Genomic DNA, 11,518 nt, shown 5'->3' with positions numbered 1-11,518 from the left:
CATAAAATGACAATTGGAAAAAAGTATTCATTAATTTCTATTTACATTTCCAGCAATTAAATTAGTAACACTTGGAGCACAAATGAAGGTAGGTAAAAAAGCTTTCATAGGATATTTTATAATATCAAAGCTACAGTGACATCACAGGTGCCTTGGTGTTGACTTAAAAGATTACGCATCATTGTGACTCTGAAAGATATCAAAACTGACAGTAGTGTGTCTGTGTGTGTGTCATAGATGTGTATGTCTCACATGTAGGAGACACGTGTGTATTATAACACATATATGTATGTGTGTATATGTACATATATATGACTACAAGGTATATATAGAAAAATGGATATGCATGTTGAATAAAACCAACATATATACAGGCACACATATACATACGACAGTGATGATGATGAGATTTTATAGATGGCAAACATTTTAGTTCCTTTGGGACTCATTCTTGGTTTCCTTGACCAAAATCATAAAATTTCTTCAGGAGATTTTTGAAACAGTGAAGCATATCCAAATCCCAACTTAAGAAAGGGCACTCCTCCACTTTTCTTTTTCTTCCTTTTTTTCTTAATTTTTATTTGAGAGAGAGAAAGAGAAAGAGAGAGAGAGGGGGGGGGACAGAGCATGAGAGGGGAAGAGTGGCAGAGAGAGAGAGAGAGAGAGAAAGGGAGAGACTCTCAAGCAGGTTCCATGCTCAGTGCACAGCCTGATACTGGGCTCGATCCCACAACCCTGGGATCATGACCTGAGCTGAAATCAAGAGTCGGATTCACCAACGGAGTCTCCCAGGCACCCCTCTCTTCCACTTTTCTTGAAGGAAGATCATAGAGAACAAACTCTCTAGCCCTACTTCTCCCTCTCACAGTGTGGTCTCTGAGGTGGTGTTCTCTTCTAATCTCCGTCCATCAGTCAACAAGAACTCATGGAGTCCTGGGGGAGGGGGTCATTCTGTAAGATATTCTGCTGGTGTCTGTGGAAAACAGGTTGATGGTGGATGTGTGAAACAGGGGCTGTCTTCTTTTAATTTTAATTTTTTTTTTTTAATTTTTGAGACAGAGAGAGACAGAGCATGAGTAGGGGAGGGGCAGAAAGAGAGGGAGATACAGAATCCGAAGCAGGCTCCAGGCTCTGAGCTGTCGGCACAGAGCCCGACGCGGGGCTCGAACTCACGGACTGTGAGATCGTGACCCGAGCTGAAGGCGACGCTTAACCGAACTGAGCCACCCAGGCGCCCCGGGGCTGTCTTCTTAACGAATACATTAATCTAGTTGTAGAAACGTTATCTTTACATTTTAAAAATAGAATTGAAATGTAAGGGGGAATACGGAGTTATAGGCATCATGAAAACTAGTCACGTCTTAAAGTTTGACCAAAAACTCTTATCAGGAAGGCAAAAGAGGAAGTTACAGCTGTATGGGGACTTGCTTTGGGTACATGCTTTTATAGGTGTTTTACACGCATTACTCTAATAAAATGTTATGCGCATTAAACATAGGCAAAATCGTAATGAAAAGAATGATACAAAATCACTATTCATCAACAGTTCTGATATTCTGTCACTGTTCACCCCGTGGGGCCATTTTCCCTACTCTCAAGACAACAGATACAGACAAAACATAATTTTCTGGTGCAGACTGTGGGCTAGGTCATTGTGTTCCACTTCATTGATGTGGTAGGCAAGGGTAGTTCATTCTGATGAAGAGACAGGGACACAAAAAACATTTCCAGGGGTGCCTGGGTGGCTCAGTTGGTTAAGCTTCCAACTCTTGATTTAAGCTCAGGTCATGATCTCATGGCTTGTGAGTTCGAGCCCCACATCAGGCTCCGTGCTGATGGTGGGGAGCCTGCCTGGGATTCTCTCTCTCTCGCTCTCTATCTCTGCCCCCCACCCCCACTCATGCTCATGCTTTCTCTCTCTTTCTCAAAAATAAATAAATAAACTTAAAAAAATTCCAAATATCAGGGGTAAATCCCATCTCATAGGATAACTGCAAGTTCTAGCATTCCTTAGGCGATAATGGCTTTCCTTATCACAGATCTTTTCCATCACCTATACACCAATACATTCCTCCCAAGATATTAGACCTCACTCTCTCCCACCTTCCTCCTAACCAACATTCCAGTCCCTTGTCTTCTATTTCTGCTCTTTCTTCCATTTGAAGAGTTTTTTTTTTCCAACCTCATCAAAGATGCTAGATGTAGTCTCCTTCCTAAACTCCCAGTTTATGGTCTGAAAAAGTCAAATAACTTGCCCAAGGTCAAGCAGATCATGAAGAGCAGAGCGAGAGCTTAAGTTGCCTCTACCATTGGTGTTGTCTTCAGTTTAGGATCAATGTCATGATGATATGCAGAGTATTCATTCAACAGGCCACCTGGTCGAGGACAGACATTGTGCTGGGCTGTGAGGACACACTGGTAAATGAGATGGGTTAGGATCCTCTAGAATTGGAAGCCCATATTCTAAAGGGGAATGGTGTGAAATAAATAAGCATGCGAAGAAAGAACAAGGTAATGTCAGACAGTGGTAAGAGTTTGGTAATTATAAAGGAAAAATCCCTGGGTGGTAATATAGATATTTGCAGGGAGGTGCGGCATATTATTTTGGCAGTCAGGAAGGTATCTCTGAGGATGGGATGGATGTTTGACCTGAAACCCGGGTTATGTGAAACAGCTGGTGTGAAAGCATGGGGACATTCCAAGCAGAGGTAGCAGCAGGTTCTGGGACCTTAAGGTGGAAGTAAAGTTGTTGTGTTTAAAGAACACAGAAATGGGGCACCTGAGGGTGCCTGGGTGGCTTAGTTGAACGTCTGGCTCTTGATTTCGGCTCAAGTCATGATCCCAGGGTCATGGGATTGAGCCCTGCTTTGTGTTCAGTGTGGAGCCTGCTTGAGATTCTCTCTCTCTCTCTCTCTCTCTCTCTCAAATAAAAAAAAAGAAAGAAATAGGGTGCCTGGGTGGCTCAGTCAGTTAAGCAACTGACTCTTGATCTCAGCTCAGGTCTTGATCTCAGGGTCATGAGTTCAAGCTCTACGTTGGGCTCCATGATGGGTTTGGAGCCTATGAAAGAGAAAGGGAGGAAGGAAGGAAAGAAAGAAGGAAATAGAAACAATTGTGGAGCTGGGATCATAATGAAAAAGGGAGAGAGCAGCATGAGACAAGGTAGGCACCATGTAGGACCAGATAAACCAGGATAAAGTTTGGATTTCATGGTAAATGCATTAAGAAGTTGTGGGAGAGTTTTAAACCTGGGGAGTGGCATGGTCTTATCGACATTGCTTAAATAGAATGGGTTCTAGAATAATGGAAGTAGCAAGAGATGCTGCTGGGAGGAGGCAAGAGATGAGAGTGCTTTGGACCAGGATTATAGCAATGGAGTCAGAAAGAAGTGGTGACGGAAACAGAGGATTCTTTGGTGGATCCAATGTTGGCAGTGTGGGGAAAAAAAGAATCAAGAACACATGGGTTTGGGGCTAAAGTCATATACTAAATCGATATATGGAGTGTGCTGTCCCTGAATTAAGAGGAGCGAGAATGGAAGTCTGAGGTATGGAGGAACCATGAGATCTGATCTGACCACATTAAGTTTAAGGTACATATTTAAGATCTTCGTAAAGGTGTCCAGTAGGCTGTTGAATTCATGAGTCTGGAGCTCCGTGGAGAGGCAAGTGCCAAGAGACAGAACTCTGGGAGCCAAGAACAGATGGTATTTAAAGCCAAGAAGTGAAATAAGACTATCAAATACGAATGAAAATATACAGAGAAGACATGAGAGTCAAAGTTATTCCAACAATTACGGATGAAACAGGGGAAGAGGATCTAGAAGGGGGGTCTGAGGGGCACCTGGGTGGCTCAGTCGGTTAAGCATCCGACTTCAGTTCAGGTCATGATCTCGAGGGCCATGAGTTCGAGCCCTGCGTCGGGCTCTGTGCTGACAGCTCGGAGCCTGGAACCTGTTTCAGATTCTGTGCCCCTCCCTCTCTCTTGCTCTGCCCCTCCCCCACTCACGCTCTGTCTCTCTGTCTCTGAGAAATGAATAAACCTTAAAAACATTAAAAAAAAATAGAATAGGGGGCTGAGATGGAGTGGCCAGTCAGGTGTACTCTTGTACTTTTTAATAGAAGGCACCCAGTGGCCCCCAAATTATATTTGCTCAATCACTCAAACATCTATCTGAGCTCACACTGTGGCATAGCCCTAAGGCAGATTTGGGGATACAAAAATAACGAAGACTCAACCATCTATTGGCCCCAAAAGGTAAACATTTGCAGTGGACTTTAGTAACTTTCTTCTCTTTTTCTTCTTTAGACCCGCAATACCCCAACTGGTTGCCTGATGTCTCAGCAAAGACAACTCCCACAGGGGCATTGATGGCCTGGTCCTATGGTTCCGCTTTCCCAGTGTTTACCACGATGAGATTGCATTCAGCTGAAGCCGTGGGGGGTAAGTAACACGAAAAAGTTTAACAGACCACGAAGACACCGAATGTTCTTAGGGGGAGGAGGAAGGAAGGAAGGTGCAGCAGATCCGCTGGGTGGTGGGAAGGCCAAGGTGAGAGGGGAAAGGGACCAGGCAAGAGGGGTTGAAGTTGAGTCCAGCTTGAATTTTCCTCCCAGTTCCCTAAGAGAGCTTATAACTCCTTCCTGCTTCCTTGTCATTGTGTCCCCTTCTCCCCTCCCACCGCCCCCCACCCCCCACCCCAAGCTGCACTTAATGTCTGTCCTCCCCTCATGCCCTCCAGTAGGATTGGTTTGGGGAATTCACCGCTATTTGGGCGAATATGAGGAAAATTCACATTACCTGTGGGGCTACATCAGGCAGTCCCGCTACTGAATCTTCTTTCTTCAGGAAGAGTCTTTGAGGCTTCGCACAGTTATCGCATCTGCCTCATTTTGTGTTTTCAATGCCTGACACCTGTACATTGAATAAACCCTGGACGTATTTATATTCATCTACACGTCACTCATAAATTGTTTTCATCTCACTGCCTGACTTGGGAAGTTGTAAAAAACAGCCACACGCAGAGACATTTTTAATAATATATGTTTAGGTTGACGTTACCTTCTCTTTGACCAAACTCTCCGGTATTGGACATTAACGCCACTAAACATACCCAACCGTGCACGGTGTTTGTTATGCAGATAATAGAGATTCGCGAGTGGTTTCTAGAAGACTCTGTGTATAAAACAGGGTCGAAAACTCAACATGCCTCATGGGGCTAGACAAATAAATAAAAGCAGCTACCATTTTATTGCATCCCTATTACGTGCCGGGAACATCTTGAGGTTATTTACATACAGTGTTTCATTGAATCCCCCCAAAAGCAGTGAGTGAAGTTGAGCTGGTAAGCCAAACCCCAGAATGTGTACACATCTGAAGGAGAAGCCATGTCTCCGGCTACTGTTTCTGTGCGGAAAAGGGGTCCTGACGCGGCACATTATCTATCATTGTAATATACGGAATCGCTAGATTTAAAAATTGTTGGATATATATGCATATGTACACACATTACTCATAGAGTGGATAAGCATATTATTTTACAAATACACATTATTGGGGCACCTGGGTGGCTCAGTCGGTTAAGCGTCCGACTTCGGCTCAGGTCATGATCTCGTGGTCCGTGAGTTCAAGCCCCCGCGTTGGGCTCTGTGCTGACGGCTCAGAGCCTGGAGCCTGTTTCGGATTCTGTGCCTCCCTCTCTCTCTGCCCCTCCCCTGCTCACGCTCTGTCTCTGTCTCAAAAATAAATAAACACTAAAAAAGAAAAGAATTTCCAAATACACATGTTATTTTATAACATATTTTGCATGTATGGTTTCGTGTATGTGTGCATTTTATTTTATACGTACACTTCATTTTATATATCCTGTCATACCATATCACACTCTGCCGAGGGCTGAACAAGGCACGTTTGTGGGCAGCTTCTGAGCTCAGTGGACAGCCTCTGGGGCATAAGGTATACAGTCTTCTCAGGGTTGGTACGAATAGCCCAGATTTGGGGGAGCTGTCGTATGACGGGCCATCTGACTCTCCATTTCTCCTTGTTCCGTGAGGTCCTGGACTGACATAGGAGCCGGCGCTATACTGTCAGTGAAATCAGTCTCTGCTGGGCTTCATGGGTGGATCTCGAGGGTCTCTGGTGCTGTTAGGGGCTCAGTTAATGGTGTTAAAACTGAACCTGAAGGCTGGGCCTGCTCACAGGGAAATATCCACAAGCTTCGCTATCTAGGCATTTGTTCACGATAGGTATGAATGCTTGGGGTGTATGCAAACCGGTATCCTTAATGGGGACATTTCAGTTTGATAGGGTTCAGTGTCATTCAGTAGCCTTTAAGAGGTGTTCTTCCAACTCCCAGAAGGCCGTGGGGGCGGGTGAGGACACATCCCTCTCCTTCCACCGGGCACCCCTCCGTGAGCCTCCCTGGCTGTTTAGTTTTGCTGTCTACTGAGCATCTGAAGAATATTTCCTTTGAAAAAGCGAATTCTTTGGCACTGAGAAAAGCGATCTGAAAACTTAAATCCTAACAACTCAAATCTGAAGCAACAATGATTCCGAATCTCAATTTCCTGCGAAAGTGGTGTTTTTCCTGCCCGTGAATAAATCCTGGAAAGATAGAAAGGGGCGAAGATTTGGGAGTCGCCACTTTTTTTTTTTGTTTGTTTTTTTCTAGGCAGAGAACTATATGATCCAAACTTCTCAGCTGGAATTCTGGGATGGGAAGCCTCCCTCTAAACTACTCACACGATGCACATACTGTTTTCCTGGCAGGATGCTTTCGTGCCCATCTGCCTGGGAACGCCATGCCAACAGAAGGCGGCCTCGCAGGAGAGCCGGTAAGTGCTGGGGGTGAGGCCCGAGTCAGCTCTGGGATCCCTCTCCTGTAGCAGCCCCCTGAGTCAGAGCACGGGCTGATGACACAAGATCACATCTGTCGATACTGTAGACACAAGCACGATCTGCAAACATCTAGATCATGTGTCCCAGTGCCCAGGCCGTCTACCTTCCGGGAATCGGGAACCTGAATCCTGTATAGACCCCGCTGACTCGGAGGTGCCGGAGACCTCCCCGTCTACCTATGTCCTTTTGGAAAAAGAACAGCTGGTTTCCTTTTTTCTTCCCCACTTGCAATGTAGGGAAGCCATTTCCGCGGGGCCCCTAGCAAACCCCTTGACTTTGCAATTGCATCTTGGTGAATTATCAGGTGAGGTCAAGTGTCCTAAAGCTACAGAGACACAAGCAGGTGCCTGAATCATTCTTAGACCTTCTTTGGTCCCTCCCGCCCCTACTTCCCTTTGTCCCTTCTTTTTCTTCCCCTTCCTTTCTGTTTACTTGTGTTGAGTTCATTTTATGGAAATCTGAGAGCCCATGACCTGAGTCAAATGCATGGGCCTCCTAAAGGAGGCGGCTGCAGCCACACAGACCTGCAGGGCGATTGGTTATTAACACTCTGTGAAGCTGGCGCGTGCGTGTGTATATCCACCCGCATGGCCGTGTAAAATACGTGCGTGCCAGCTCATATTCTCCCATAGCTCTTCAGAGCATATTCTGTGCCAAAGTGCAAGGGCCTCTTTGGCTATCTGCTTCCGACTCCCTTAATTGAAAAGTACCCCCACTGCATTTATTAACTACACAGTATGGCTTCACTGATGAATGTGGGGTTTCTTAGGCGTTTCCAAATGTACGAAAGGATTGTAGGGCTTCCACTGCTCCCTTCGGGAGTTCTCAAGAGCTGTGAGGACCCCAGCTTAGGGGCCGCTGTTACAAATGATGGTGTACTGGGCAAGAAACCCAGAGATCTGGACTCTGATGGATCCGCAGCCGAGAGCATGTTCCCGGCGACCCCCCCCCCCCCCCCGGTCCACATGTGCAGACCAGCAGAAAAGCCCTGGAAAATCCTGAAGGAGATCCCCAAGGTGTGTAGGAGAGAACCCAAGGCCCAAAATTAAATCTTCTGCTTAGGAAGCATTCATGACCAGCAGTGCACATTTTCTGCCTAGCAGAGCTCTCGATGGTTAAGTGCCTTAAAAAAAAAATGACTACATCAAAGCCAAATCAGGGTGCGGGGCTGTGTTGTGGGTCTACGGTGCCTGTCAGTACTTAAGTATTTCTTCAAACGTGGTATCGAGTCCACGAGTCTCCTTAATGATTATTAAACCGAAGACATGTTGCATTCCAAAGATATTTTGGAAACAGTAGATTTGGATATTTACTGGTGGCTTGCATCATTTCAACAAACTTGTATTTAGGGAACAGCTGGTGTCTGCCAGCCTAAACTCTAAGACTGGTGTTTAGAGATGAGGCTGATAATTCTCTCACTCACTTACAAGATTACACAGAGGGGAAAGATTTCACCTGAGCGTGTCTCATGCCCGGAGCCAGGGCAATGCGCAAACTTTAAAGCATTTGTGATATGGATACCACACACCTAACGTACGGGGTCATTTTTGTCCCGGGCGGAAATAAACGACTATTGAGTGGATGCGTACGTGAAAAGAACCTGAGTGCAGATGGTGAGTTGGCGTGTACTTTAAGAACGACACTGGTGATATAGATCATGCTGTAAATAACAAAATAACTCCAGTGGGAAAACATCTTCTAAAGGTAATGGTACATTCTTAACCAGCTGGATCACTTCCACCGGAATGAACGGAATGAGTCTCATAGGTCTTTCTCAAAATTCCGAATTCTAGGCTTCCACGTCGACCAAATTAAGCAAAATGTTACAGCGGATACGGACAAGAGATAGTATCCTTGCGAGGAGTCCGTCGGCTTTTGCCTCAAGACACAGCGTTTCATGTTCAATTCACATCTCGCAAAAGAGGTTCTAATTCTAATTCCTTAACCTGAAAGGATGAGCATAGGTTTATTGCCATCCTAGGTGGATCTAATATTCAAAGAAAGGTTTACGTGAAGAGCAATTCATCCCTAATCCCATCCTGGATAGACATGAACCAGATGGGCAGCAAGCTGGTGACCCTTAGCCTTTGATGGTGTGAGGTCAGGTGGAGAGGGAGCGAGGGTGTGCCCCCCCGCTGCACTCCCCACGACAGCCCTGAGCATAAGCCCTATTGGCATAATTGCCGCAGCCCCGTATTCAAGGGTAGAGACGTACCACCCGGCTTTCAATCCTAATCATCTCTGTGTCATTGTAACCAGTTTCTCCATTTTCTCCGAATTTCGCTTTTTCTGTTCCCAGGTAGGCAATTAAAACTGCATTTCTCTGGGGATTAAATGAGATGATATGCGTCCAGTGTCTGACACAGAGAGAGAAACACGCCGATATTCTTCTTGTCTCTGTTTATTTTATTTGCTCATCTAGAGACCAAGTGAAAAGCTATTTGAGCACTTTACCAAAAAAAGTCCCTGCATGCACTCGAGGTATCACTGGTGATAGAATTACTTTTCCTTCTCACATTAAAATGTGTTCCAAACACCAATGAGAGGAGGGACAATCTATAAAGACGTGAAACTTTAAGTTATTATTTTTGGTATGTCTTGGGCCTGCGTAGTTTTTCCTCTGTTTTTTTTTTTTTTTTTTTTTTTTTTTTATGTTATGAGCATTAGGGAATTGGAAAAAGGATTAACAGCCTAAAAAAAAATAGGCTTTATAAATCCACTTAGCTTGAGAATGACCTTCTGAGGCAACTGGCCTTTCCAAAATAAATTTGCAAACTGCATCCTTCTAAGAAATTGGAATTTGGCGGGGCAAAAGAATTTGGGCCATATCAGCCTGTCATTCCAAATCGAAAAATATTTAGTCTCACTTCAAGATAAATAGCAACAGTTGAACTTAAGGAACTCAGAAAAATAAACATACAACTACTTTGAAAACGTACAAATAACTCGTTGGTTTAAAAACTGTTATCAGAAACGTCTTCACTGCTAACGGGGTCTAGATGAAACTACGGCCATAGATAACGTTTGTTTCTTGCGTTGTAACTGTCCTGATGGGGGGCTGTCTGGTGTGGGGGCGTAGATGAAGCTTACCATTCACAGGCACTTGGGAGCCACGGATGGAGAGGCTCCAGCTGTCTGCCAACCAGAACCTGGCAGATCTTTGGCCAGTGCCTACTTGAGAGACATCGGGAAGGCTTAGGGAGAAGGTAAGGTTTGAACTGAGTCTTACAGAATTGGTAGGACAGGATTATACTGTCCCCCTCCAGCAACAACACTTTTCCTTCCTTCCTCTTCTCCACTTTCTCCACAACAGCACGTGTTTAGAGGCATGAAGGTAGGCAACCGTGGATGATCATGGGGGACAGGCGGTCATAGGAAAAGGCAGTCTGGCCTCTGAAAGTTCTGACACGAGAGGGGTCCAGAAGCAGTGTGGAGGGAGAGCCTGAGGCTGATAATGATTTCATGAGGGGACCTTGTTTTCCTCAGGTTCTCTGATTAAGCATAGAGCTCTGCAGTGAGCCTTGAATTTAAATCTCTCCATTGCCACCTGTTACCTATGGCCCTGGAGCCGTGCGCATGCTGCTCTTGGACAGGCATCTTTTGCACTTGTAAAATAGGTATATAAAAACCGGATTGTTGGGGCGCCTGGGTGGCGCAGTCGGTTAAGCGTCCGACTTCAGCCAGGTCACGATCTCGCGGTCCGTGAGTTCGAGCCCCGCGTCAGGCTCTGGGCCGATGGCTCGGAGCCTGGAGCCTGTTTCCGATTCTGTGTCTCCCTCTCTCTCTGCCCCTCCCCCGTTCATGCTCTGTCTCTCTCTGTCCCAAAAATAAATTAAAAATGTTGAAAAAAAAAAATTAAAAAAAAAAATAAATAAATAAAAAATTAAAAAAAAAACCGGATTGTTGTAAGGCTAGGTGATCTATTATTATAATAATTATTGTCATTTTGTAGTCTGTGGTAGGTCAATTACATTGCCCTAGTTGGTAGTATTATTTATGTACTGATATTTACCCTACATCTAGTCCCTTAAAGAACTTTGCTGAAAAGAAGGGGCGCCTGGGTGGCTCAGTGGGTGGAGCGTCCGACTTCGGCTCCGGTCATGATCTCGGGGTTCACGAGTTCGAGCCCCACGTCGGGCTCTGTGCTGACAGCTCGGAGCCTGGAGCCTGCTTCGGATTCTGTGTCTGCCTCTCTTTCTGCTCCACACCTCCCCGCCCCCCGACTCTCTCTCTCAAAAATGAATTTTTAACAAACATTAAAAAAATAAAAAGTAAATAAAAGAACTTTGCTAAAACCACAGGTGCCACAGGCCTATGTCCTATGATACCCTATTAAATCTAGGACACTTTTTTCAAGTCAGAAGTAGATATATGTTTAAATCTCAGGAAGTTCACCTGGATGACTCAATCTGTTAAGCATCTGGTTCTTGATTTCGGCTCAGATCATGATCTCCTGGGTCGTGAGATCGAGCCCCTCATCAGGCTGTGCACTGTGCATGGAGCCTGCTTGGGATTTTTCTCTCCCTCTCCCTCTCCCTCTCCCTCTGCCCCTGACCTGCTTGTTCTCTCTCTCTCTCTCTCTCTGTCCCTCAAAAAAAAAAATCCCAAGAATCTCTATTAC

The sequence above is a fragment of the Neofelis nebulosa genome, chromosome 7, assembly GCF_028018385.1.
Source record: "Neofelis nebulosa isolate mNeoNeb1 chromosome 7, mNeoNeb1.pri, whole genome shotgun sequence".
Lineage (NCBI taxonomy): Eukaryota > Metazoa > Chordata > Mammalia > Carnivora > Felidae > Neofelis > Neofelis nebulosa.
Note: the sequence above shows the minus strand (reverse complement) of the source record.